This window comes from Nicotiana sylvestris, chromosome 3 (assembly GCF_000393655.2).
Source record: "Nicotiana sylvestris chromosome 3, ASM39365v2, whole genome shotgun sequence".
NCBI classification, from domain to species: domain Eukaryota; kingdom Viridiplantae; phylum Streptophyta; class Magnoliopsida; order Solanales; family Solanaceae; genus Nicotiana; species Nicotiana sylvestris.
The window spans coordinates 199,031,312-199,057,289 of record NC_091059.1 but is presented as its reverse complement, the minus strand read 5'-3'; positions in this window follow the sequence as shown (position 1 = coordinate 199,057,289).

The following is a 25,978-nucleotide window of genomic DNA, read 5'->3' as shown; positions in this document are numbered from 1 at the left end:
AAAAATATTTTTGGATTTCAGTTTTGATTACCTAAGGAAGAAACTTTAAAGATAAATAAAAGATAAAGTATGTTGTTTTCTTTTTCTTCTATGTACAATATCCTAGAGTTTTAGTAAAAATAAAAGATTTTTTTAAGTCATTTTTCATCAATTTCCCAAAGAAGAATCTCAAAAGAAAATCTTTTTTAATTTTTGGAATCAATATCTTAAAGAAAGCTTTTAAAGAGGTACTAAAAGAAAATTCCTTTTTTTTTTTAATTGTTAGTCTTAATTTACTAAGAGGAAGTATAAAAGCAATTTTTATTTTGAGTTCTAGATATTAATTTCCTAAAGAAAAAACCACCACAATTTTTTTTCGTTTCTAGAATTAGTATTCTAAAGAAAATTTCTAACGGAAATATAAAACACAAAATCTTTTTTTTTTGGATTTTTGAGTTACACCATACTTTTCAAATATAAAATAGAAAGTACAATAACAAAAGAATCGACATTACTGTACAAAACTAGAAGGTAAAAGACGACATAAAAAGGAAAAACATACTCAAAACATAAAACAAAATAATAAAATAAAATAAAATTCTTCTAAAGCAACTCTTGAATGAGCGATCTTGACTGGGTGGTCCTAAGGCGTCTGACATGCCCAAACTCCGGTAAGTAGATCCACACATGTATGAGAAAATTATGACCAAATAAAGTTAAAGACCTAGAACGCGATGTGAGACAATAACCTTTCCTGTCGGACACATGGAAGACATCATTGTGATTATTTTTCTAAAATTAACCTATGTGGCTAACAATGCAAGATTTGGCTAAGACCCGCAAAGCCATGCACCTAAGATTCACTAGGAAGACCGGACCCTATGTGGGTTGCCTACGTATCACGCCCCGAAAGACAAGAATCAGGTATGCGTAGTTCAGGCAGATTGGATACGGGCGAGAAATAAAAATAATAACTAATTCAAAGAAAAAAATATTTTTGTCTTTTGTTTTGAAAAATGATGAAACATGTAAACTCTTTTTGGATTTTCTTTTCCCTTTTTTGATTTTTTTTTGGAAAATGATGAAAAAATGCAAAATCTTTACGGATTTTTTTTATTAAAAAAAATGTGAAAGAAAAACATAACTGAGCCCTACTTGCTTTATTTTTATACCTCAACCTCTTTTCTTTCTCATTTACCCTCAAACCTCATTGGTCTGCCAAATAACCCCTTTTACCCTTGAAGATTGCAACATATAGCACATTAGGATTCATCAGGATGGTCTTTTATTTTTGGGTACATCTGTCCTAGACAGACCCAACCCCTGTGTTGCCCAAGGTCAAATGCACATGATGCAAACAAACCTTCCTATTAGGGATCCAACATGAGGTTGAGTTATTCTAGGTTTAAAACCTGGGTGTATTTGTTCTAGACTTGGCTTACCCGAGCGGACAGCTCGAGCCGAGGGGGGCAGCATACCGGGAATACAAAAGCTTCACCGGCTATGCAACTTGTCCGAACCTCGTTCTAAAATTGGAATATGACTCTAACAGAAGAGAAGTCATACGAAGTGCACACTTCCCATATGATTTAGAAGACTCAGAGAGAGGAAAGTTTCGTAACAATTTATATACAATCCAACCAATATCAAAGCGGTAAAAAAGCGACAATTAGCACATTAGGCTCAAACATATAAAAATTAGATAATAAATAAAAGCTAACTATAACAGTTAGTCTAAGCTCGAATTCTGAACCCTGAACCAGAAGTTCTGGGTACTTATCCCCAACAGAGTCGCCACAGCTGTCACACCTCCTTTTTACTATCCCGGACAAGGGTATAAGGGAGTTTTTTTCAATTTAAGTGACAATCGAAACGAAATTATTTATTTATTTAGAGTCGTCACTTGGGATAATTTACGGTGTCCCAAGTCACCGGTTTAAAATCCCGAATCGAGGAAGGTTGACTCTATTTACGGTCCGCGAACACAGAAATCGGGGTAAGAAATTCTGTTAATCCGAGAAAAACTGTTAGGTACTCTCGGGTTCCGTGGTTCTAGCACGGTCGCTCAACTATTAACAATTGGCCTAATTATCTGATTTAATTACACATTTTAAACCTACGTGCCCTTTTAACTTTTTAGCCGCTTTTAATATTTCAGGAAATTTCAAGGTTATTTAAAATACATCGTAAGCCACGCTACATGAATTGCACCTGCTTAGCAATTTTTCTCTAATTATAGAATGAAGAAAATCGGCTCCAAACGTGCAGTCTGCAGTCTCGACAGAACAGAAAACCGCAAACAGATACCTTGGATGGCATATCAACGAACAACTCGATGGACCGGACACTGACGAACTCGAGCGGAAGCATGACCCAAGGAGCAAAAGACTACGGACTGAAACTGCTGACTTAGGTCTATTCAAAGCAAGAAAACAAGATCTCAATTGAAGTTTTAGAATGGCAACACTTCGTTCTTAGTTGCTTCTGTTCGTTCCTTCTTTGAGTGTATGGGCGACTGCAAACGAGATGGGGGAGTGTCGTTGTTGATTTGGTGGTGAAGGGAGGAGCTGGCGGAGATGGAGCGGGATTGGGTTGTCACGGCTGGAGATTTTGGGTGTGAAGAAGAATCCTGGAGTCCATGGGTCGTTTAGGTTATTGTGTTCTTGTGAGAGGATGAGGTGTGAGGAAGATGAAGTTTTCAGGGGGTGGGGTTCTTGTGTTATCAGCGGCGCTGATTTCGCTTATGCATCTAGGTCTGATTTTTGTGTGTATTTTCACTAATAGATCCCTTAAGCGTTTTTTTGTTAGCTTCTTTTTATAGATTTAGGGTTATAGGGTTATATTTAGGCTAAGGGGTATGAGCCTAGGAATTATGGGCTAGGTCCAAAAATTAGACCTAAAAATGGGATGTTTGAGCCCAAATTTATTCTTTCCCCGCGAACGAGACTAAAAATATGATCTCATTTATTAATTAATCCTACTTAAGTAAAATAACTGTTAAAATAAGACTGATCGTTAAAACAAAACTATTTTTGGTATTTTTCAAGATTAAAAATGACTACAAAACATTAATGAAACTATTTTTTGTAATTTTTATTTTGTTGTAATAAAATAAAGTAAAAGAGTCAAAATTAATTAAAATAATGATATTATGCCTAAATTATATATTTACATGCTAAAATATAAAAAATCTTGGGGAAGGTCAAAAATCACATGTCTACAATATTTTGAAGGGATTTATCATGAGTAGAGACAAATCATATATGAGCAATATTCAAGATAAATTGAAGTTGACTAAAGATGACACTCGTGATTTTATTGATGCTACATATTTTAGGAAATTGGTGGAGAGTCTAAGGTTCTTGACTTCTACTAGGCTTGATGTTACTTATGGCATGCTCAAGTTTGAAGATCTTGGTTTAAGGGAGGCTGCTGGAAATTAAACCAATATTAATTAGTATTCCTAAGTTGTTTAGGATTTGATATTTGGTAGCTTATTTAATTCATGTTTTGTTAGGATTTGTTTATCAATTTTATATTGGAATAGGTTTTGTTTTTTGTAGTATTAAAAACGGAAAAAGGTCAAAACTACCCATATCGTTTGCTAAATGGTTTATAAATACCCTCCATCCATCTATCCATCCAAAAAAAACACACGATGTTATTTCTATATCTAAAAGTACCCCTATTTTTTACGGCGCAGCACGTGGGCTCCACATCTAATGTGTTGTCACGTGGCTCTCGTTCAGAATCCAAATATTCGCCCCATTAACCAAACCTGCCCAATTATTTGCCCGACCCATTACTTTATCTTTTTCTTAATCTCTCCCCACCTTCTCATCATTCTTACTCCAACACTCCCCCACCCCAACAAAAAATCAAACACAACAAATTCAAAGGTCCATACTTCTTCAACAAATCAAATAATCTAAAACCAACCCATCATCTTCCTCAAAAACCCTGCCTCAAACTCCTCCTCTTCCGATCACAATTCCAAAAACCCAAAATCAAAGCAAAAATTATGCACATGACCTTTTACTGGGGTAACAAAGTGACCCTTTTGTTTGATTTTTGGAGAACTGATTCTTGGTCAAGCGATGCCTCGCTATACTCGCTTGTTTCATCGTCTCTATTTTTTATCAGTATATGGAAGATCGCCGTCAGCGATTCAAGATTCTCTCTTCAAATTCCAAGAAAAACTACCCTCTGTCGTCGTCCAACGCCGTCGTGAATACCCCTCTTCTTTATTTTTTTCCGACTGTCGGCGGTGTGTGGAATTCGGCAAGATTTGTGATGGCGATTCTATTTGGGATTAATTCGGTGTTTGGGTATATGATTATGTTGGCTATTATGTCGTTTAACGGCGGCATTTTGTTGCCGTCGTTTTGGGTTTGTCGATCAGATATTTGCTTTTTAGGACCGGTGAAGAGGATGTTGTGGTCGTTGATAATCCATGTGCCTGTGCTTGAAATTTTCTGAATATTAACATTACTTGTAATGAGTTTGTTTCTTGTTTTACCCATAGAAATTATATGGAAAAATAATAATGAAAATGTTTTTTTTTTGGAAGATGGGGCAGGTCAAATAGATGGGGCGGGTCAAACAAATGGGATGAGTATATTATAACCATATGTATGAAGTGAAATTAGGAGCCACGTGGCTTAATAAATTGTTGCCAACGCATTAAAAGTGGGGCCTACGCCTGCTGCCGTTAAAAGGAGGGGTAATTTTAGGTATATAAATAACGTTGTGTGCTTTTTCGGACGAATAGATGGACGGAGGGTATTTGTAAACCATTTAGTAAACAATAGGGATAGTTTAGGCTCTTTTCTGTATTATAAATAAGGGTGCTACTACATATTTTCTATTGTGGAGAGATAACTACGATGTAGAGAGATTTAAGAGTTTATGAGTTGTGAAAAAGCCTCCTACCAAGTTCTCTCCCTAGTTTAATAAATTTCTTCTATATAGCTTTTGCTGAATTTTTTGCTTGTGCTTAAATTGTTCTTGGGGTATTTCAATCCTTCAGATATTGATTTAATGAAAAATATTATAAAATATGATTTGGTGGCTAAAGAATGTTGTTTAGTTAGTTTAGATGAGACAAAGAATCCTACAAAAGTCCACGGGTATAACTGTAAATAAATATTTGTACAGTTTTAAGCCAAGCACAAGTTTAAGCTATACATTACACGTCTAGTTTTTAATACAGTATAATGAATAACACTTGTTAAAGTTAATCTTTGCAATATTAGTGCTTGTATAACTAATCTATGCATAACTTATTTTTATACCAAATGACTCATTAGCGAAGGTTAAGTCATAACTGTTGACCCATTTCTTTGTAATTCTTTTTTACTTTTTCGGAAACATTTTCAAAATATTATCTGGACAACCCTACATAATGAAACTCTTTTTTAATAAGTTTTGATTTAGTTCGCAATAGATTGATTGAATATCTAATTTATAAGTACATGAGTTGTAACGACCAGACCGGTCATTTTGAGAATTTGCACTTCACTCGATTGTTTGGAGGCACAAGTAGCTCTATATGATTTATTAGGACTTGTGTGCAAAATTTGAGGTCATTCTAAGTTGATTTGATATATTTCGGCGCAAGTTTTTGGAAGTCGAAAGTTTGAAAGTTCATTAAGTTTGATTTGAGGTGCGTTTAGTCGTTTCAATGTTGTTATGTGTGATTTAAGGCTTCGAGTAGGTCCGTGTTTTGTTATGGGACTTGTTTGTATGTTCGTACGGGGTCCCGAGGGGCTCGGGTAAGTTTCGAATAAGTTTGAGTTGTGTTGCTCTCGTTTTTCTTATGTTTCGACATCGTTTCTTTAAGCATAAATGGTACCACATTAAACAAATGATCTCCGATTTATGTTTTGATTGAAGCATTAGATCCGTATCATAATTAAGGAGCCATAGCAAAAAGAATCGTCAAATTTGGATATCGTATGAGGATTTTATGGTCATTTTGCTAAAAATTGGGCTGCCAGATTTTTTAGATTAATTACAAAATTGCCACTAACTTCGTATTTAAAAATTTGCACTATTTCCAAATATTAAAACCAACATATCTCCTTCATAATAAGGTCAAATGGACTGATTCAAAATCCTAACTTGACTAAAATTTCACAAGTAATCAATTGGAGGTATCAAAAGTGAGTTTCGAGATCGTTTGGCATGCAAAACGAGGCAAAACAGCTGAGCAAAAATACTTAATATCAAAAATTTGTTCATTTGGTCGTATTTTGAGTTGGAGAGCTCGAATTTGGATAGTTTTGAGGTGATTTTCACTATATGGATTGGGGTAAGTGTTCTATACTCGATTTTGGTTATATTTCATAAATCCATCTTTGTTTTAGTCATTTGATTGATGATTTCAAAGTGAAATTTGGGGGTTTTGCCTAAAGTTTCATAAGGTGAATTTTTTAGTTTTGGATATTGATTCGGAGTCATATTTGAGTGAAATTAGTATGGTTGGACTCGTAATTGAATGGATGTTCGGGTTTTGTAAATTTTGTCGGATTTCGAGGTGCGGGTCCAGGGAGTTGACTTTTTACAAATTGTATAAGGATCATAGCATTGTTAATTGAAATTATTTCCTCTTGCATTGTTTGTTGTATTTAAGTCTTCTTTGGCTAGATTGGGCCGAGTGATAGTGAATTGGTAAAGGAAAAACTAAATTGAGTATTGAGTTGGCCGAATTGAGGTAAGTATCTTGCTTAACCTTGTGGGGGGGGGGGGGAAACCACCCCTTAGGAATTGAGTCAATTGTGCTATCTTGATATGTGAAAGCTGTGTACGCAAGGTGACGAATGGGTACACAGTTTATATGTGGTGTTGACTGGTTAGATTGTCTAGTCTTTTTTTTCATGCCTTTGATCAAATTGTCATAATATGTGGTATCTTGTTGTTAGGCTACACTTACATGCTCTATATGGTGTTGTTAGCATTTATTTATCGCTTGCTCGTTGTTTGGCCTTATTTGTCTTAGTTGAAGTTATTGCCTTTCTTGTTGTTTTGTTACTTCTTAATTGTGAGTTCCTCTATGACTGTATACATATATGCTACTTGTCTAAGTTTTCGTGATTACCTTTGTAGTTATCACGTGCCTTACATATCTTGTTGTTTTTGTAAAGGTTGTTGTATTCCTTTGATTTTTACGTGATTTTCTTGTTGTCGTGTATTCATACTCTTGGTAGTAGAAATTCTTGTAATTGAGTTGTTGAGTTGTTGAGTTGTTGTTGTTGTTGTTGTTGATTTAAGCTTTTTTTTTGGTGGGATCGGGTTGCACGCGGAAATATGAGGAATAAAGGTGATATATTGAGGAGGAATAATGGAGAACTGATATTGTCTGGTGGGATCGGGTTTGCACACCACAACAAGATAAATAAAGGTGATATATTGAGGAGCAATAAGGGTGGACTGGTGGGATCGGGTTACACGCTATAACATGAGTAATAAGGGTGGACAGGTGGGATCGGGTTGCACGCCGCAACAGGAGAAATAATGGTGAAATATTGAGGATCAATAAAGGTGAACTGGTGGGATCAGGTTGTGCGCCGCAATATATATATATTATTTACTTTTATTATAATTATTACGGAGGAATAAGGGAGGATTGGAGGGATCGGGTTGCGCGCCGCAACATATATATATATACTATTTACTCTTATTGTAATTATTGCGGAAGAATAAGGGAGGATTGGTGGGATTAGGATGCGCGCCGCATCAATGTATGTGCTTATGTATTCCTGCCTTGCTAAGTTGTTAGTAATATAGTGCTTTAAAATAAAAGAATTAATATTATGCTACTTTGTATGACTTTTAAATTTGAACTCGCCGTATTTATATATACATTTCAATCTTCCAAATTCCAATAATTGTTATATTTTTATTTCAATTAGTTTATCAATCAAATTTCTTAAACCGTCTGAGGTTTTATTTTATTTAAAAAGGAATTTCTATTAAGTGTTAATTTAATAAAACCTATATTAAAGGCGATAATCTATTCGATGTTGTATTTTTATTTGAAAAGGATATTTTCTTCACTCAAACGATTTCTAAAAATAATTTCATCATTCTCGTTGATTTTCTAATTGGTTTAGAAACTGTAATTACCCTATGTTGTATAAATGAGACTCCTTAAACATCTTAATTGCATTTGTTACGGACATTATGTACTGGGTAGCACGAATATGTTGTTGTGCAAAGTGAGGTAGAAATATGTGGGCACAAGGTGCTATGTGTGCTAAAGGTTTGGAAATTGAGGTTATGATATAAGACATTGAGGATTCAGAATTGTATATCAGAAATGATGTGATTGATTGAGTTAACATCACCTTCTTTATCCGAGCACATTTTTACTTGTCTGTGTCCCAGCTATGTTGGTATTAATTTACTTGGTTATCTTTCGTTTCCATCCGTGTTTCCCTTTATTGTCTCTACTGTTTGTAGTTTGATTTCTCACTACTGTTGATATTACTTTGTTACCTTTATCTTGATAGTTTATTATCATATTATGTTTAATTTAATTGACTAGTAGGTGCCGTGACTGTTCCTCGTCACTACTCCATCGAGGTTAGTCTTGATACTTACTAGGTGTAAGCACTTGATTTTTTCCCTATATGAGAATTACTCCCAAAAAATGCAAAATAAAATGATTTTTCTTGGTGTGCAATTTTGAGAATTTTGTGACATTTTTGGATAATTATTTGTGTTTGTCTGTGCATGTTTATTTGTTAAATTAATAAAAAATACAAAAAAATATGTCGCATTTTGCATGTAGGATTTAATTCTACAATTTGTTAGTAATTAAGTTTGTTTTACAAAAATTAAAAATTACAAAAATAGGCATCTTTTGCATTTTTAACATTTAATGTCCAAATATACAATTTTATGCTTAATTATTACTTAATTGTGCGTTAATTGTTATTGGTAGTTAATTTGAGCTTTTATAATTTAATTTAGTTCTTAATAATAATTTAAGTATTTTTAGAATTTAGTTTTAGAAAAATAAAAGAAGAAAAGAGAACAAAAATACAAAGACGGATTGGGCCACTTCTTCAATTTCAAACCACATGCCCAAATAATTGCCCAATCTTCCACATGATACGGTCCACTTCAAACCGGGTCGACCCGGTCCGCCCCATTAACCCAAATACCCAACACCCCTTCTTCATTTTTTGTCCAACACAAAACAAAACAAAAAAATTAAAAAAAAAAAACAAAACCCTAAAAGACCTAAACCATCCGCCCCCCCCCCCTCCATTTTTGCTTCTTCTCCTCCAAACTCCAAGCACACAACCATGGCTGCCCTCGACCCCACTCGCTCACGTCCAAACGCCACCAACAAACAGCTCGTCAGCTCCACACACAGTGTCGTCACTTCATCTTCTTCGTCCTTCGTCAAGCTCGAGCTTGAGCTCGACATCCATGGCTGCCCAGCTCCACCAAGCAGTCCGCCATTGCCCTCGTCGACCACTGCTTCCGAGCTGCTGCTACCGAGCTGCATCCAGAATCAACTGTTTCTGCTTCATCTTCTTCGCCTCACGACCAGCTCCTCCGCCGTTGCTTCGCCGAAAAACCCTCAACCAAAGAACCTAAAAACCCACCGCTGCCCGCTTCATCTCCTTCCTCGACGAGCAACTACTGCCTTTGTTTCTCGCCGCTGCTTTTGTTCCTGAAACCCCATTGATGCTGCTTGACTAGTTGAGCTTTTTGCTTGCTGCGTCGACCACGTTTCTGCTCTTGTCTTGTCCACCGTTGAGCTCCCAAGCCCCCGTCGCCGCTGCGTCGTCATCAACCAAGTGGGCCACACTGTTGTGGCTGCTTTCATCTTTTTCACGTAACCAAACAAACCCCCAGCTGCCTTTGTTTCTTCACTTCTGACTTGCGTACATGGAGGAGACGCACCTGCTGGTTAGAGGCCACCATTTCATTATTCGAGTTTTGGTCGATGTCGTCGATCACTGTCCGAGTTCGGCGTTGGATGGTCGTTGTTCTTCGTTTCAATTCGGTTGGTAGATTTTGAGTTTTATTTTTGTCCGTATTTTGTTTTGATATTCTCGAATCTAAAATCGGCAAATGTTTGTTTTGTTCATGTCTATCGTTTGAATTAATTTTTTTTTAGTTTGTTCATGTGCTTTGTTAAATTAATTTTTCAGATTTCAAATGAAAGTTTAATTAGTTGTTTTTCATGTTTGTATTATTGTTTAGATAAATATTTGTTAGTTTGATGTTTGTTAGATTCAAATTGAAATTTAATTAATTATTTCTTCAATTTGTTTCATGTGTTATGTATTCTCCAGAAATTATTAATGTTGTTTGAATCATTTGAATCCGTCATGTTTGTTGTTTAAAAATATATTTAGTTCATGTTCATCTTTGTTTGAAGTTCATGTTAAATCCAGTGATTTAATGTGAGTTCATGTTTTGGTTTTTGATTCGTTGATGAATCATGTATTGTGTTGTTAATATTGTTGTATCCTTGCTCATCCATTTTTGGTCTAAATTAACCAGGATTGGTTCCCGATATGGTTAATTTATTTCCATTAATTTGGAGTTGTGTTGTTCATATGATTTGTTGTTGAAGATTGTTGAGAAATTGGTCATCTTGGCTATATTTTGGTTAAGTTATGATTAATTGATTGTTTAGAGCTGATGGGGGTAGTTTGATAAATTGCAATCCGTTCAGGGGTAAAATGGTAATTGCAATAAGGTCGGAGGGGCAGTTTGGTAATTGAACATTATTTTGATTCTTTATGTTAAGCATGGGGGACAAAATATAATGGGGTGAGGTTTTTGATATACTTGTTTAACATAATGGGGGACAAGACAAATTATAATGGGTTGGGAATATTGTATTTATTTAATGTAGGCATGGGGGACAAATTATAATGGGTTGGGAATATTGTATTTATTTAATGTAGGCATGGGGGACAAATTATAATGGGTTGGGGATGAAGTAATTATTTAATGTAGGCATGGGGGACAAGGTTTAAAATAAAGAAAACATTAATAAGTGGGACAAAGCATGCCATTGGGGGAATAATTTGGGGTTGGGAATTCAAGACAAGGTCTTGCTATAAATAAGAGTTATTCTTGACATAGATAGGGGACTAGACTTAGACTTGAATGAGACGAGACTAGACTTGGACTTGAAGATTGAGGAGGATTATTTTCTAGAGAGATTTTTGGGGAGAATATTCTTTGAGAGTAATACATTCTGAAAATCTGAAGAAGTGTGATAGAGTTTTGAAAAGAGAAATGCAATTTGAACTTCTACTTGAATAAATTCTGTTTGTCTTTTCTCGAGTGTTATTCAAAATCAGTAAACTACTGCATCTTGTATCCGTCTCTCTTCTGCTTTGACTGCGATTGCACTTTGGGATCGCTGATTTTTCAATCCGTTGTTGGGTTATTCTACTGGTTGTTACTGGTTTGCGGTGTTGCTGAACCTACTGTTGCTGTGGTATTATTGCTGCTGACTTCTCCTTCTTTTGTTCTTGTACTGCTGTTTCCAGGTACACATTTGTACAATCTCGGCTTGAAGCAAAAAATGAAATATTAATCAGGCTTTGTTCCTGTTGAATTCCTCCTGTTTAGATTTGTGGTTGAATATAATTTTTCTTTCTTTGTATAAAGATGTAGTTGAATGATTAATGAGTAATGAGGTTGCATATGTATAATTTCTTCATCTAATAATGTTAGTTTAAATTAATCGGAGAATAATTAATCTGTTTTTGATATTATTGTGTATCTATCTCATGTTCTAGCATTAGTAAATAATAGAATGTAGAATTAAAGCAGTTTTCCTTGTACAAACGCGATCGCAATTTTCCGTTCACATTAGTCGTAACTTAATAACTGATAAGTTACGTTTTTCAGCATGTAATTAATTAAGAAATTTTCTTTTGCTTTTAGAGACAAACTTAATAGAAGAAATGTAGTCACTGTAGGTTTATCCTTAAAATAAAATGAGACGAGCCTCGCCAAATAAATCACGCATCGCTGGGGCCCTCAATAAATACATAACCATTGACTAGACTTTGGATTTGGCCGTTTAATGAACCTTCACGACCTCTTCCTAAAACAACCATGCGTTAGTTGCTTTAGGCGCGCCTTAAATAATTTATTTTCCTTAATTCGGGTGCACATTTATGTGACCCAAATCCAAATCTCAACCGAGTCGAGATATATCAATAACCACGGGTGCATTGATGTAACGTGGTTCGAGATATGTTTTCACGACGTTGCAAGTCCTATAAAAATAACAGTGAACGATAAAAGCGGATAAAAGATAAAATTGGCACATAGGTTCATAATTGTATTAAAAATCAGATAAATAAGCCGAATATAACAGTTGAGCGACCGTGCTAGAACCACGGAACTCGGGAATGCCTAACACCTTCTCCCGGGTTAACAGAATTCCTTATCCGGATTTCTGGTACGTAGACTGTAATATAGAGTCATTCTTTTCCTCGATTCGGGATTAAAATTGGTGACTTGGGACACCTTAAAACCTCCCAAGTGGCGACTCTGAAATAAATAAACAAATCCCGTTTCGATTGTCCTTTAATTGGAAAAAACTCCCTTGTCCCCTCGCGGGGCGGAAAAAGGAGGTGTGACACTAGGCACCGCTGTGGTGTGACCATACTACACTTATGTACATTTTTTGTACAGATCCAGGTATTTGATCGATAGTAGCTACGCGGATCGTCGCGGTGAAGACTCAAGGTAAACCTGTTGTTGCGCTCGCAAGCTTCGGAGTCACCTTCATTTGTACTTATTTCCGTTGGTTCCTTTGTTCCGGAACAGTGATGTATTTATTATGTATATGTCGTGCCCCCTTTTTCCTCCGCGAAAATTGGGTTTATGATATTTTGGTATGGGACAACTCACTCATTTTGGGAAAAGGGGGTTTGCAGTTTTGAAGAGTCGTCACCTAACGATTTTAAGATGCGTTAGGGCACCTATAGTGTTTATTTATAACTACGTTTGGTAACCAAAGATAGGGTAAGGGTTTGAAATTATCTTAAGGAGAAGGTATTAGGCATCCCTCAGGATCCACTAGTGTGGTTCCCGGCCAAACAGTTTTCGTGAATTTGTACAAGTAGCAAATAAACAAGTATGACTCAAATAGTAGGGGATTTAAATTTAAATACATAGGTGTTTGAAAACAATTAGTGAAGAGCGAAATTTGAAAAGAATTACAATCTAAGCAGGCTTATGAATGTAAAGAGGGGGGTCTTAGGTTTGTTTATAATATGAATCACATCTATGCAATACCCGGTATGACACTCCTCAAAGAGGGGCTACACGTGGTATTAACGCACCAATCATCATATCCATATCTACCATTTCCCACCCCGTGAAGGTAACTAAAACGAGAGTTGTTCTTGACCCCTATTGCATGCTGTTACCCGTCCCTTCCTATCAGTCCCGGAGGAATTTAGGACTCCTATCATATAAGAAGGGGATTCTAGGTAGACCCTCAAGTTTAAAGGCAAAATACTAAGGCGACATACAATGACAAGTAGGACTTCAATTAAGGGAAGCAAGGAAGACAAACAAAAGGCTCAATTATACCTCCACAGGTAATGTACATAGATAGCATGACTCATACACAATTAAAGTCTAAATTTAAATCCTATGCATGGTATATAAGTGATGAAAGCAGAACCAGATTTATTATATGTCTCAGAAAAGAAGTCTGAATCAGGCTTGTCTACTGATTTTAACAGTTGATAATTAAACACTAATCACAGAGACGGTTATGGTTTTATTTAAAGTTATTACCTAAGGATTACCTAGGCGTAAAATAGTATGTAGCAGTTATTCAGAATTATTAAAACAGTGTGAAAATTATTTTATCCTAAGAGCATATTGTTCTAGTTGATACGAATGGAGAGATTATTACCAGTTATATTCATAAAACATCACAAGGTGAGATTACTATATTTTTTTATTTACCTTTTCATGAATTGGTAACTAGGCGTTTTAAACAACATGCAAACAGGATCCTAGAACATGATATCTAATATGCACATGCAGATGGCAGGGTTATTAAAAAAAAGAATCCCTAAGGCATGATTTCTAAATGCACTCAAGAGTTGCAGAATTATTGAAGTAAGACTTCTGAAAGTACAAGAGTAACAGCTTTTATGCCAATGTTGATATCGTACTAAGAGCAGAATTTTTAAGTGATAGACACAAAACATGGATTAGTGACAGATGAGATGCTGAAGCAAGAAACATGAGACCTAAGAGCATGATTTCTAATGCATGTATGAACCCTAAGCATGGTTTCGATTGCACAATTAGGAATATAAACCTAACAACATGTTTTCTACCCCTTAACAACTATAGCATGCAAATTTACCCCATCCCTTTTCACTAGCCAACCCCAATACTTGTTTACAATAGGTTATTACAGACTAACATCGAAATGAATTACATAAGTAGCAATGAAAAATAAGAAGTTACACTATAGGAAGCCTGATTAGGACTTCCCCTCTGAGTTATATAATCAATGACCTCAAGTGCCAATATGGTTTCATAGCTTTCCTCATATCTAGGTGTATTAGAGTTCTCTAAGGATTTCAAGGGATCCCGGGCAATGCTCACACCTAGATTTCATAGCCAAAACAGAGTAAGTGCAGTGTGGAAAGACCAGCTTTCATGTGTCCAAGTTCAGAGGGAACTCAAGGGTCCCAAGTCAAGGCTCACAAAAAAGGGGCAAAACCTAGTATTCTAAGAGTATAGTGATATGCAGGACACATAATTGAAAGGAGTTTGTTTAAAAACTGGACAGACATATCCATTTTGAAAGCGATCAGTAATAGAGAGGGTTGAAAGAAGTTGTATTAGCAAGACAAAGTTCAAACACTTCATGGTAAAACCACACACAACAAATGGATAAATTCAGTAATCACACATGGGGTAAAAGGGGATTTGGGGATACATATATATTGACTATAAACACCTGACCTCAGCAGGAGTATTAGGACTGGTAGGGACATGCTCAGAGATCGTTGGACACTGGTATAATCACAAACCAGTCATGAAACACATAGATAAGGGATAGGGGATTTGGGATTCACAAAATGGTAAGTGCACAGTAGGTAAAAGAATACAATCGTCCAGGCATGCTTCAATTACATGAATTTAAAAGGAGGGGAATCATATCAGCATGCTTAGATACAAACTTCACAATAAGACCACAAGTAAAAGCAGGCCAAAAATAAAAGAAACTGAAGCGGGAATTGAAACATGTTGTTGCTGAGGCTTTAAATTAAACTAGGACATACCAGTGAAGATAGAGGTAAACAAAATGAAGGAACCAAGGTTTACAGATGATTAGTCTTGGCTTGCAGCCGACCAATAGTAGTAGAATAACACATAACTTTTCTTTAAGTGAGAGAGGGATTTTTTGAAAGCCAAGTCTGGTGTCTTGTTAATAAAAGACTTAGGGTATTTATAGCTTTGAAAAATAGGTAGAAAATAAGGTAACAAGTAAAGGTTTAGCACAATTATGGAAGTAATCACAATTAGAATCCAATTAATACAAGTACTCCCCTTTAATCAAGGAATTACAGCTTAAACGGATACCAGCAGGGATAATTAAGGAAAGAAAATCAATTTGAGAAAGATTGATTTTTACCAAATAAGGGGTAGTAAAAGTATAGAGCATATGATTGAGTCTAAGTACACAATATATTAATTTGAGGAAAGGATTCAGCAAGACTGAAGCACCACAACAAATAAAGGAATGGAATCAATCAACTTAAACAAACGAGTAAAATTTTAGGGGTTTATAAGAAAACCTTGCAATCAAACCATAATTTAAGGAAATCAGGATCAATCAATAGGGAGTCATGATTCTGCATTTCGACATATAAATAGAGAAGAATGCACAGGCGTATCAGACATGCAAGGTCAGCCATGTCGACAAAAAGAAGCAAGAGGTGAACAAACTAGATGAACACAATCATACAGAAGTAACACGAGTAGGCTAAGGACCAAAAAGAACCCACTCGAAGCATGGTAATCAACAGAAGCTTAACAAAGTCAAGTAGTCATGGCTAACACAAAGAACCAGAGTGAAAAAACCAATCTAACATACAACAACAGGTAAACAAGATCAGGCCAACACATAGAACAAGTAAAGAAAGTCTTTAAAACTCACAGTAACAAGTGAAGAAAATTTTAAGAAATTAGAGTTTTTAACAGAATTGAGTTAAAAGCGATAAGAACTTAGAATCGGTCAAGATAAACAAAGAAAAGGGTCTAACCATAAAGAAATTGATCGAATCAAATAAACAAAGACAGTTCCAGAACCCCGGATAAAACCAAAATATTAGGGTTTTCAACGTGATGAATCAGGTAGAAAAAAAACATAAATAAACCGTTTAAACATAGTAAAATCATATGATAGTACTAAAAATAAAAGGAGAAGTCAAAAAAAGGGTTAAGAAACCCTAGTCTTGAAGACGAAAAGTCACTTTGAAAAAATCGGGAAAAACCTTTGAGGAAAACACCAAAAGCCCATGATATACACAGATCTAAGATAGATCTAAGAGAAAATCGGAAAATTTTTAGAGTTAGGGTTTCGGAGAACCCAGAGAAGGTGAGAAAACCTTAAAATGTTACCGGTTTTAGCTTGAGGAGTCATGGATCTTACTAGAACGACCATGGATGGCCGGAAAATGGCATGAGAAACCATGGGAGGCGAGTGAAACGCCTCTGGTTCACTTGGAGGCCTCAAAACGATGACACACGTTTAAGAGGGAGCCATAAGGCTGGTAGGTGGCGAGAACACCATGGATTCCGGCAGGGAGATGGCCGGAGAAGATGGATAAGGTACATCGGAGAGGATGAGAAAAAAGAAGATTCTAGAGAGAACCAGAGATAGAGAGAGGGAGATGAGAGACCGGTTGAGTGAATGAGAGAATGAAAGGGTTTGGGGGGAGGGTTGTTTGGGTTTAATTTAGGAAAGAGGAATGAGGACCATTGATCTAAATGATCAACGGTCAAGATTAATGGGGGTAGGTGGGTTTTAAATTGGGTTGGGGGTCCGTTTGATTTAGGCTAGAATTGAAAGCCAATTTTGGCTATAAGTTAAATAGCCAGTTTTTCCCTATTTAATTTATAGAAAATAGTATATAATTTCTAAAAATAGTTTTAAAATGTTAAAATAATTTATAATACATAATTAGCAATTTAAAAATAGAGGATCCAATTTTATGCATATAAAACATAATTAAATCTTAAAAGAGCTAATATTGCAATTATATGCAATTTAACTTTAAAAATACTAAATGTAATTATAAAAATATTTAAAAATTACATTAACCATATTTTGGCATAAATAGAGAAATCAAATAGATTAATTATCAAAAAAATAATTTTGGAAATAATTATTGGGGATTTTATGGATAAAAAGAGAGAAAATAAATCAATTTAAACCTTTAAAATTATAGAAAAATGATAAAAACCTTGGACATGATTATATATGCATATATATATGCTATTTTGAAGGTATATTGTATATTGAAGATATATAGGGAAAAATTGGGTATCAACAGTATAACTACTCATAGAAAGGATTATGACTTGTACTACCGGTTTGGGGAATTGTAAGTGTTTAGAGTTATCTAATTTGAAGTCAGTGAATATCAATGTTATTTCTGTTAATGTTAGGCTTACCTAGTTTAGAGACTAGGTGCCATCACGACTCCTTCAGAGGGATTTTGGGTCGTGACAAGTTGGTATCAGAGCTCTAGGTTCATAGGTGCTACGAGTCATAAGCAGGTTTAGTAGAGTCTTGCGGATCGGTACTGAGACTTCTATACTTATCTTCGAGAGGCTACAGAACTATTAGGATAATCTCACTTCTTCCATTCCTTATCGTGCGATATTGATTCAACTCGAAACATATATATTTACCTTGAAAATGGTAATCACAATTAGATTTGATTTGTGGTTCTAAAAATACGTGATTTATTTTTATGCTAGTTGTTAGACAGTAGATGCTAAGTGTGAGACTAGAAAATAATATAAGAGCTTGAAGGCAGTGTGTTTAAGCAAACCGAGAGGCTGAAAATCGGGGCCTCGAGCTGTCCTATTGGGGCCTCGAGGTCGAACTAAGCGTTAGGCAGTGACCGGTCGATGAAGGTCTAACAATTCTAAGAGATTTGATAAGAGCTCTTTATGATCAATAATGAGTAATAAATGAAGAACAATTAATGAAACACAATAATTGTAAGCAATAAATGTAAATAATAGAATCAAGGGAGAATGTGTTTAAGTTAGAGAGCAGAGAATGTTCTTGTATTGAATGTTGTATATTGTTCTCTTACAAAATGACAAGGGTCTCCTTTATATATGAGGGAGAATCCCAACATAGTACAAATACATTTATTACAAAGATATATGGCTGGTACATCCATTTAATGCCACGGTACGAGTTTTGAACTAGACTAATAGACTTGGTCAGCTTTAATCTCGTGTCTTGGGAACTTCCCGTTTGTCCATCATAGCCATTGATTTGCACTGCCTCGAGGTCGATCATTAGGAACCCTCGGGGTCGAACCTCAAGCTGAGCCTCGATCCTTCTAGGGGTGGTCTTTACGAGGTGCCATAATGATCATAAAATCGGACTCTCTAATTTTTACCGTATACAGATAGTCCCCGCATTTCTTATAATGAAAAATGATAAGAAACGATTTTGACATCGTCTTCCTCGAGCCTCTCATGATGACGTCACACTTATGATGTAAGCTTTTGTGATAACTGAAACGTCCCATCGGTTCATCTTCCCAAAAGTGTTCACTGTACCGCCGGTTTATTTTATCAAAACGATAATATCGTCGCCGATCCGTCTCCCAAAAAGCATTGATTGCGCCTGCTAATACGTTTCCCCAAGGCATTGATTGCGCCATTGGTTACGCTACCGCCCTTCTATAAATGGAAGCTTTCTTGAACCAAAACTCCATCTAGTCATTTTTCAACAGCCTTTAACTCTTTCCTTCTCTTCATCCTCATCCAACTCTATTTTCCATGTTTCAAGCCCGTGATCGTAAGGTCACACGGCAACGTTCTCGCCAGTTATGTCATTGCTCTTTTCGGAGCTTTCCCCCACTGAGTGGGATCACACTGGTTTGTTGTTGTTGTTGGCCCAAAATAAAGATAGAGGGGCTTCTGCTCATCTCTTTTAACTTCAAGCAGGTGTGGTGCTTCACTGCTTTTGCTTTCCATGGAGTGAGATGGTGCCACCTACTAACTTTTTCATCCCACACCGGTGCAATGTCTCAAAAAGTGGCTTCCCAATAGTAGTGATAACGAGACCCGTACTAGCCAAAATTTTCACCAAGCCACAATTTTCCCTGCCTGTTGAAAGCTTTTGCTCTTTGATAGGCTACAACCTCTTCCTTATCTTTTTCTGCTTCTTCGAGATTCTTGAAGATGCCGTTATGAAGATCGAAATGGGTCCCCCGAGGAAATGGTTCTCGCAGATATTGCTTTCGAGGATTCACCTCCGAGAGTAGATTAGACTTTTAGCTGTTATTTTTTGTTTCTATGTAAGGACCCCTCGTGGGCTTTTGTAGTCATCGTTTATTAATACAAAAATGTTTCTTCAATTTGTCTTTGATTTGTGCTAGATTTTCCTTTGTCTGCGTTTGTAAAGAATCTTAGCATGTGACTTTACCGATCGATCTGAATACCGAACCTGGCATAGGTCTAAGTCCGGATTGACTCGATACAAACTTAGGTCGTCGGAACCTCCGATTTCGAATTGAGTGAGAGTGGGGCTTCAAATTTTAGAACAAACTTATCCTTTTTAGGCCTTGTTGATATTCCTCGAGAGACGGAGTTGCTAGGTCACCTGAAAATAAAGACAACCTTCGGGCCTTTTCAAATAGTCCCCGAGTAAGAGTTTACCTGAACTCGAGCGGCCTCGAAAACTTGCTTTAAAAAATGAAGACAGCCCTAAGGCGTCATAGATAGTCCCTGAATGAGGATACTCTTAAACTCGAATGACCCCTGGGCTAAAGTAGTTGAGAGAGCATTTGAATAGATTTGAAGGCGAAAATAGCCCTGAGGCTTTACTAATAATTCTCGAGTGAGAACTGTCTCGGGCTCAGGTAGCCCGATTCTCCAATGAATCGGGTGACCCGTACTTGTAATAGCAGAGATCCTCGAGATAGGGTACCATCTCGAGGTTAGATTTATATGAATGGCCCCTTATAGCTCATAGTTACAATAGTAGAGATCCTCGAGATCGGGCACCATCTTGAGGCTAGATTGACGTTGATGGCTCCTTAGAGCCTATATTTATGGCAGTAGAGATCATCGAGATTGGGCACCATCTCGAGGCTGGATTAGTACGGGAATCACTTGTATGGAATGGCCATGAAGCGCCCAGGATGATCCCGCCGGTATACTTCCCCGAAAGTAATAATGGCCTAGTCGGAATTAATTGGCCTTTAGAGTAGGTGGACAGTCGGCGCTTGCTCTATATATGAGTTTGTTTCCTCCCTTTTTGAAGATTTCGCTATTTTGAGCTACTATCCCTTTTCATAGAGTTCTTCTTTGCTTCAACTCTTTTACCTTTTTAATTCAAAGCTTTCTCATAAGCCCTCATTTCCCTTTTCTCATTCCACCACAGTTATAGCTGTCACGCCCAAACCTGTTCACCCAGTAGAGGAGAGTTTCGCCTTCGCTTCCCGCTCGGTTGGTGGTACGCCACCGATGTCCGGTGAGCTAACCCCGAGAGGCTTTATCTCAAAGAGGGATTTTTCGTTAGAGAGGCCTCCCAATGTTCAGGGCCATTGAGAGTATGCATCGAGATTAATTTCATCAATAGGAGAGGGACACCTCGAGGTAGTGAGGAGAGACTGCAGATGGGGGAAGAGGTGGTATTGCAGGTACCTTCCCAGGAAAAGAGCATTATGGCTCATGTAGAGGGGTTTTTTAAAGTATACACGTACCCCTTCATGTTGGGCCCTCTTGATAGGGTTGTGCTCGACTTCTACCAAAGATATCGGGCTATCCTGGCACAGGTTCACCCGTCGTTCTGGAGGATAGTATTGATGATGAGGTTCTTTGCGGATGAAGTTGGGCTTGAGTTCACCCTTAGCCATCTCATTAGGCTGTATCGGCCCTTTAATCACTGAGACCTGATAACATTGCGATGTTGATCCAGGCCCTTTGTCATTGATGATGAAGAAGATGGGGTGGATGAATCGATTCGTCTGAGTAAGGACTATCGATATTATCCCCATGGAGTTCCTACCGTTTCCTGAGAAATGGAATGTCACACGTAAGTGGTACACTTATGTTTTTATAGTTTCTGCTCATGGTGGAAGCGGATTTCATAAAGGAGCTTTCTTTTTCTTTTTTTTGCAGCAGTCCTGTGGATGCCATACAAGATCCCCGACCTGGTGGATTGGGCTTGGAAGCTGGCAGCTCGCTCGACCTACGATGAGCACAAGTGGCGAAACCTATCAAAGGGTAGATGGAAGGCAAAACACCATGGTACGTGTTACATAGTTTATTCTTTTTTGAAAGGTACTTTCTTTTATGTGTGTTAATTCCGCCATCACAGGTATTGGAGAATTTCCTAAGGTGAGATCGTGCTCCCTCAGGGAGGAGGAAGGGTCGTCGGCTTCGGGATCGAGGAATAATAACAAACGAAAGGAACCCTCGCAGGATGGAGGTGCTCATAGCGAGACAAGTCCTGCTGGAAGCCCAGAGAAGATGTCTCGGCTGAGCCTGCAGCACCCGAGGCTTCTGGCCTTAGAAAAATGGTTCCTCCTCTGCCATCATATTCTTTTCCCGTCGAAGGTACTTTGAGGTACAAGGATTTTCTGACGCCGTCTTTTTTTCCCGTCGAAGGTACTTTGAGGGATGTTCGAGGCCAGGGGCCGCCTAACTTAAGCGAGGTCTCGAACGATCATATTCCTATTGGGAGCGGTTCTGCTAGGGCCAATGAAACCAGGCCGTAGATGTACGTTTGACTTTTGAGGAGGCTCAGCGGCTCTATTCTGTGGTGAGTTTTGGTCGATTGTATTGATTTTTCAGTTTTGCACTTTCATTTCCTTATTGAGCCCTCTTTTTGTAGGCTTTCGACAAGCTTAAGTCCGAGTTGCTTCGCCGTGAAGCCATGTTGCTAAAAGCCTTGGACGGGGAGAAATCCCTCAGGCTTCTTTGCGATAAAAGGGGTGAGGAGTTGGTATACCTACAGTACGAGGCGAATCGAAGCTTGAACTATGAAAGCCACCTTGAGAAACAGGTAACCTTTGCTTCGAGGGCATGCCCGCTTCCTCTTCTATCCTCAAAGATTAATATTTTGACACTTCAGTTACAGAACAAGACAGAGGATCTGGAATGCCTTTGGGGCAAGGTTGGTCAGGCCAAGTATGAGTGTAACAGGATAAGGGCTTAGATAGATAACCATGTTGCGACCAAGAGATTCTTTGGCCAAGGTTTCTGCCCTCGAGGTGCAGCTCCGGAATGCCCGTGAGAACACTCGGTTCAGACGAGCATGATTGCCAGGCTCGAGTTCGACCTTTTGGAGATGAAGGCCGAGGTCGAGGACGCCCGGGTTGAAGCTAAAGAGATTCAAGCTAAGGCCGACAAGAAAGTGGCTGTTTATTTAAAAGATTCTGCCGAAGCTCGGGCTAAGTTGAGAGGTGCTTCCAATCGAGAGAGAAGAAGCAATGAATATGCCCGGTGCAAATCTCGGAGGGAAACTCTTGAAGATATTCACGCTAGGGGCTTCGATCTCTCGGAAGAGATAGCACAGACCAAGGCAAATGAATACGACGCTAAATTCCTCATATCTGATGCCGAAATAATAGAGAAGAGGCCAATGGGGCTGCAGTTCCCGAGGGGAAAATAGACTATGCTTTTTCTTTTAAATTTTTTGTACAGTATTCTTAGAGAATTTTGTAAATGGAGTTTTTGTATTTTTTCACGTTTACGCATAAAAGGAAACCTTTCGGTTTTATCTTTCATGCATTTCCCTCTGCTTGTGCATGTCTTTCTTTGTTGTGAAATTATATATTCATTGATGATTGGCCAGGTGAACTGGACTTTGAGGTAAAATCCATAGGTTTGTAAATCGGACCTAAGGCTTGTTGGGCTGGCTCGTAGGCTCTTACGCATTTGCCCTTAGGCATTTTTAGTTAATTGTTTCAGGCTCAGTCTCCGAGTCAGATTTCGACTCGAGCTCATCGACCCTTAAGTTTTTGAATTTTAAGTTGGCTCTTAGGCTCTTACGCATTGGGTCGGTACAACCTCCAATGTAAATTGGCGTCTGGGTTCTTACACGTTGGGTCGATACGCCCTTTAACATAGGCTGGAGACAGTGGCTCTCATGCGTTTGGTCGATAGGACCTTTAATTTTAAGCTGGTGACAGTATCTCTTACGCATTAGGTCAGTACGACCTTTAATTTTAAACTGGCAACAGTGGCTCTTACGCATTGGGTCGATAAACCTCTAATGTGGGCTTTGTTTTCCCTCGTTAAAGACTTTTTGGAGTTTTCGTGTTTGCCCGACTCTTCGACGGCTCGATGAGAGAATCGATTGTGAGCCTTTATGTAGCAATAAATGAGCACCTCAGGAGGTTTCGCTCGATGGCTGGATTGTTTCGAAGCCTATTGTTTGGAGCTGATACGATCGAAGCTCTTTTGCTTATGCCGAGGGTAGCCTGATTAACTGGTTCTTTTTGAAGTATTTTCAAAGCAATTTGAAGACCTGTGATTTTATAGTGATGATCGGGCGTCCCCAAGTCGCGTGGGTTTGGCCGAAGCCTTGTGACCATAGTCATTGCGTTTGATCGTAACCTTTTAGTCCCCGAGTGAAGTAGTTTCGGCGTTTACATCGAGGGTATGCCTTTTTAGGGGTCTTACAATTTCGAATGTATAACCTTAACTTTAAGATCGGGATTATGCCTTTTGTAAGGTCTTAAAATTTTAAACATGTCTTACTTGAGATCTTGCAGATTTGGTTACTTGGTACAAGTATAATTCACGCCTTTTTTGAGGTCTTATGCATTTGGTATTGCCTTATGGAGGTCATACGAGCTCGAGGTTGCCTGCATGGGGTCTTATAGCCTCGACTTTTCGACAAATCGATGGGGTGACATTCGGTGACAGTCCCTGAGATATGAAAAGTTTCTTGGCTATGGAGCCATTCCTTATAAACTAGGTATTGCCTCATTGAGGGCTTACGAATTCTAAGTTTCCAACCCGGAGGTCATATGGCCTCGAGTTTTTGGCGTCAGTCCCCGAGTGTTCGGGAAATTTCTGGCTTTAGAGCCGTTTTTTCGGAAATGGCAGACTTCTTTGAAGTGTAAAGCGTTTTGATGGAGGAGAAAATATTCTTTGATTACTTGGCACAAGTATACATATTTTCGTTGTCAATGGTTCGGTTATTCTATGCGGACACGTTTAGTTCAACCGTTTGGCCCGATATATCATTTTCCTATCGAGACCCTTTTTGTCACATTCTTGACTTCTCTGAGAATGTGATCTCCCGGGGGGATGCCCCCAAATATTCGAGGTGATTGAAGAGAAGCCTTGAATACTTGTTGAGTTCTCCTTAGGTAGCATATAGGTATTGCCTTGTTAAAAACCTTGCCGATAAAACCCTTCTTGGGATAAAATCCAATCGAAGGAAAAGAGTGCAACACATACTTTAAAACTTAAGGTCTTCGAGCAGGACAATGCTTCGACTGTTCTGGTCGGACACCTGCACAAAGGTTAGCGTAAGATATAAATAAAAAGGGAGACGGTTATAACTTAGTGGTGATGGCGCTTTGAGCCTATATATGCTTCAAACGTTTGCTTCGGGGATGCAACACGGTCCTTTGCTTGTTTTATTCGGGTGTAGTTGAGAGTGTGTCTCGTGATTGCTACTTCACTATTTGCTTATCTTTTGGCTCCTTTGATGTTGAAGGCGTCGATTCTGATGCCACATCGTGCACCGCGAACATCTCCCTCATTGCATGTTGTTCCCCATACACAGGTTTTATTCCGTCCATTGTCAGAAACTTCATCATTTGATGAAGGGTTGATGGTACTGCTCTCATACAATTATCCATGTCCTTCCGAGCAAGGCATTGTACCTCATGTCTCATTCGATAATATGGAATTTGACATTTTGGGTCATGCCGGCCACGTTGACCGGGAGGGTGATTTCCCCTTTCGTTGTTTCGCTCGCTATGTTGAATACGTTGAGGACTCGAGAGGCGGGCACGATCTGGTCGAGCAGTCTGAGCTGCTCCACCACCCTTAACCTGATAATGTTGGCCGAGCTACCTGGATCCATAAGCACACGCTTAATTTGAAATGTATTCACAAGGAAAGAAATTACCAAGGCATCGTTATGAGGTTGAGTCAGGGCCTCGATATCCTCGTCGCTGAATGTGAGAGCATCTTTGGGTATATAACCTCGAGTTCGTTTTTCCCTGGTGATGGATATTTTTGTTTTTTTGACGATGGGTTCCCGCGGGATATCAATTCCTCCAACGATCATGTGGATGACATGTTGCGGCTCATCTGTTTCATTTTTCCTGTTCACCTCTCTTTCCCGGAACTAATTTTTTCCAGTCGCTAAGGAACTCTTAGAAGTGTCCTTTGCTGAGTAGTCGAGCTACTTCTTCTTAGAGCTGTCTGCAATCTTCGGTCCTATGATCGTGTTTGCCGTGAAATTCGCACACTAAGTTAGGGTTCCTCTGCGACGGATTTGATAGTACAGGTCTCGACCACCTGGTGTCTCTGATTTTACCGATGGTAGATACGGTGTCTAAGATGTCACCGCTGAAGTTGTATTCTGACAAGCGAGGTGCCTCCGTCGGTCCTGTGTGTCTGTCGAATATGGCTCTACTCACGAGTCCCCGATGATTCTAACCTCGATCTGTCCTTCTGTCATTTTGGGGTATGTTACACCTTGGGGCATTTCTTCGATCTTTAGTGTATGGTT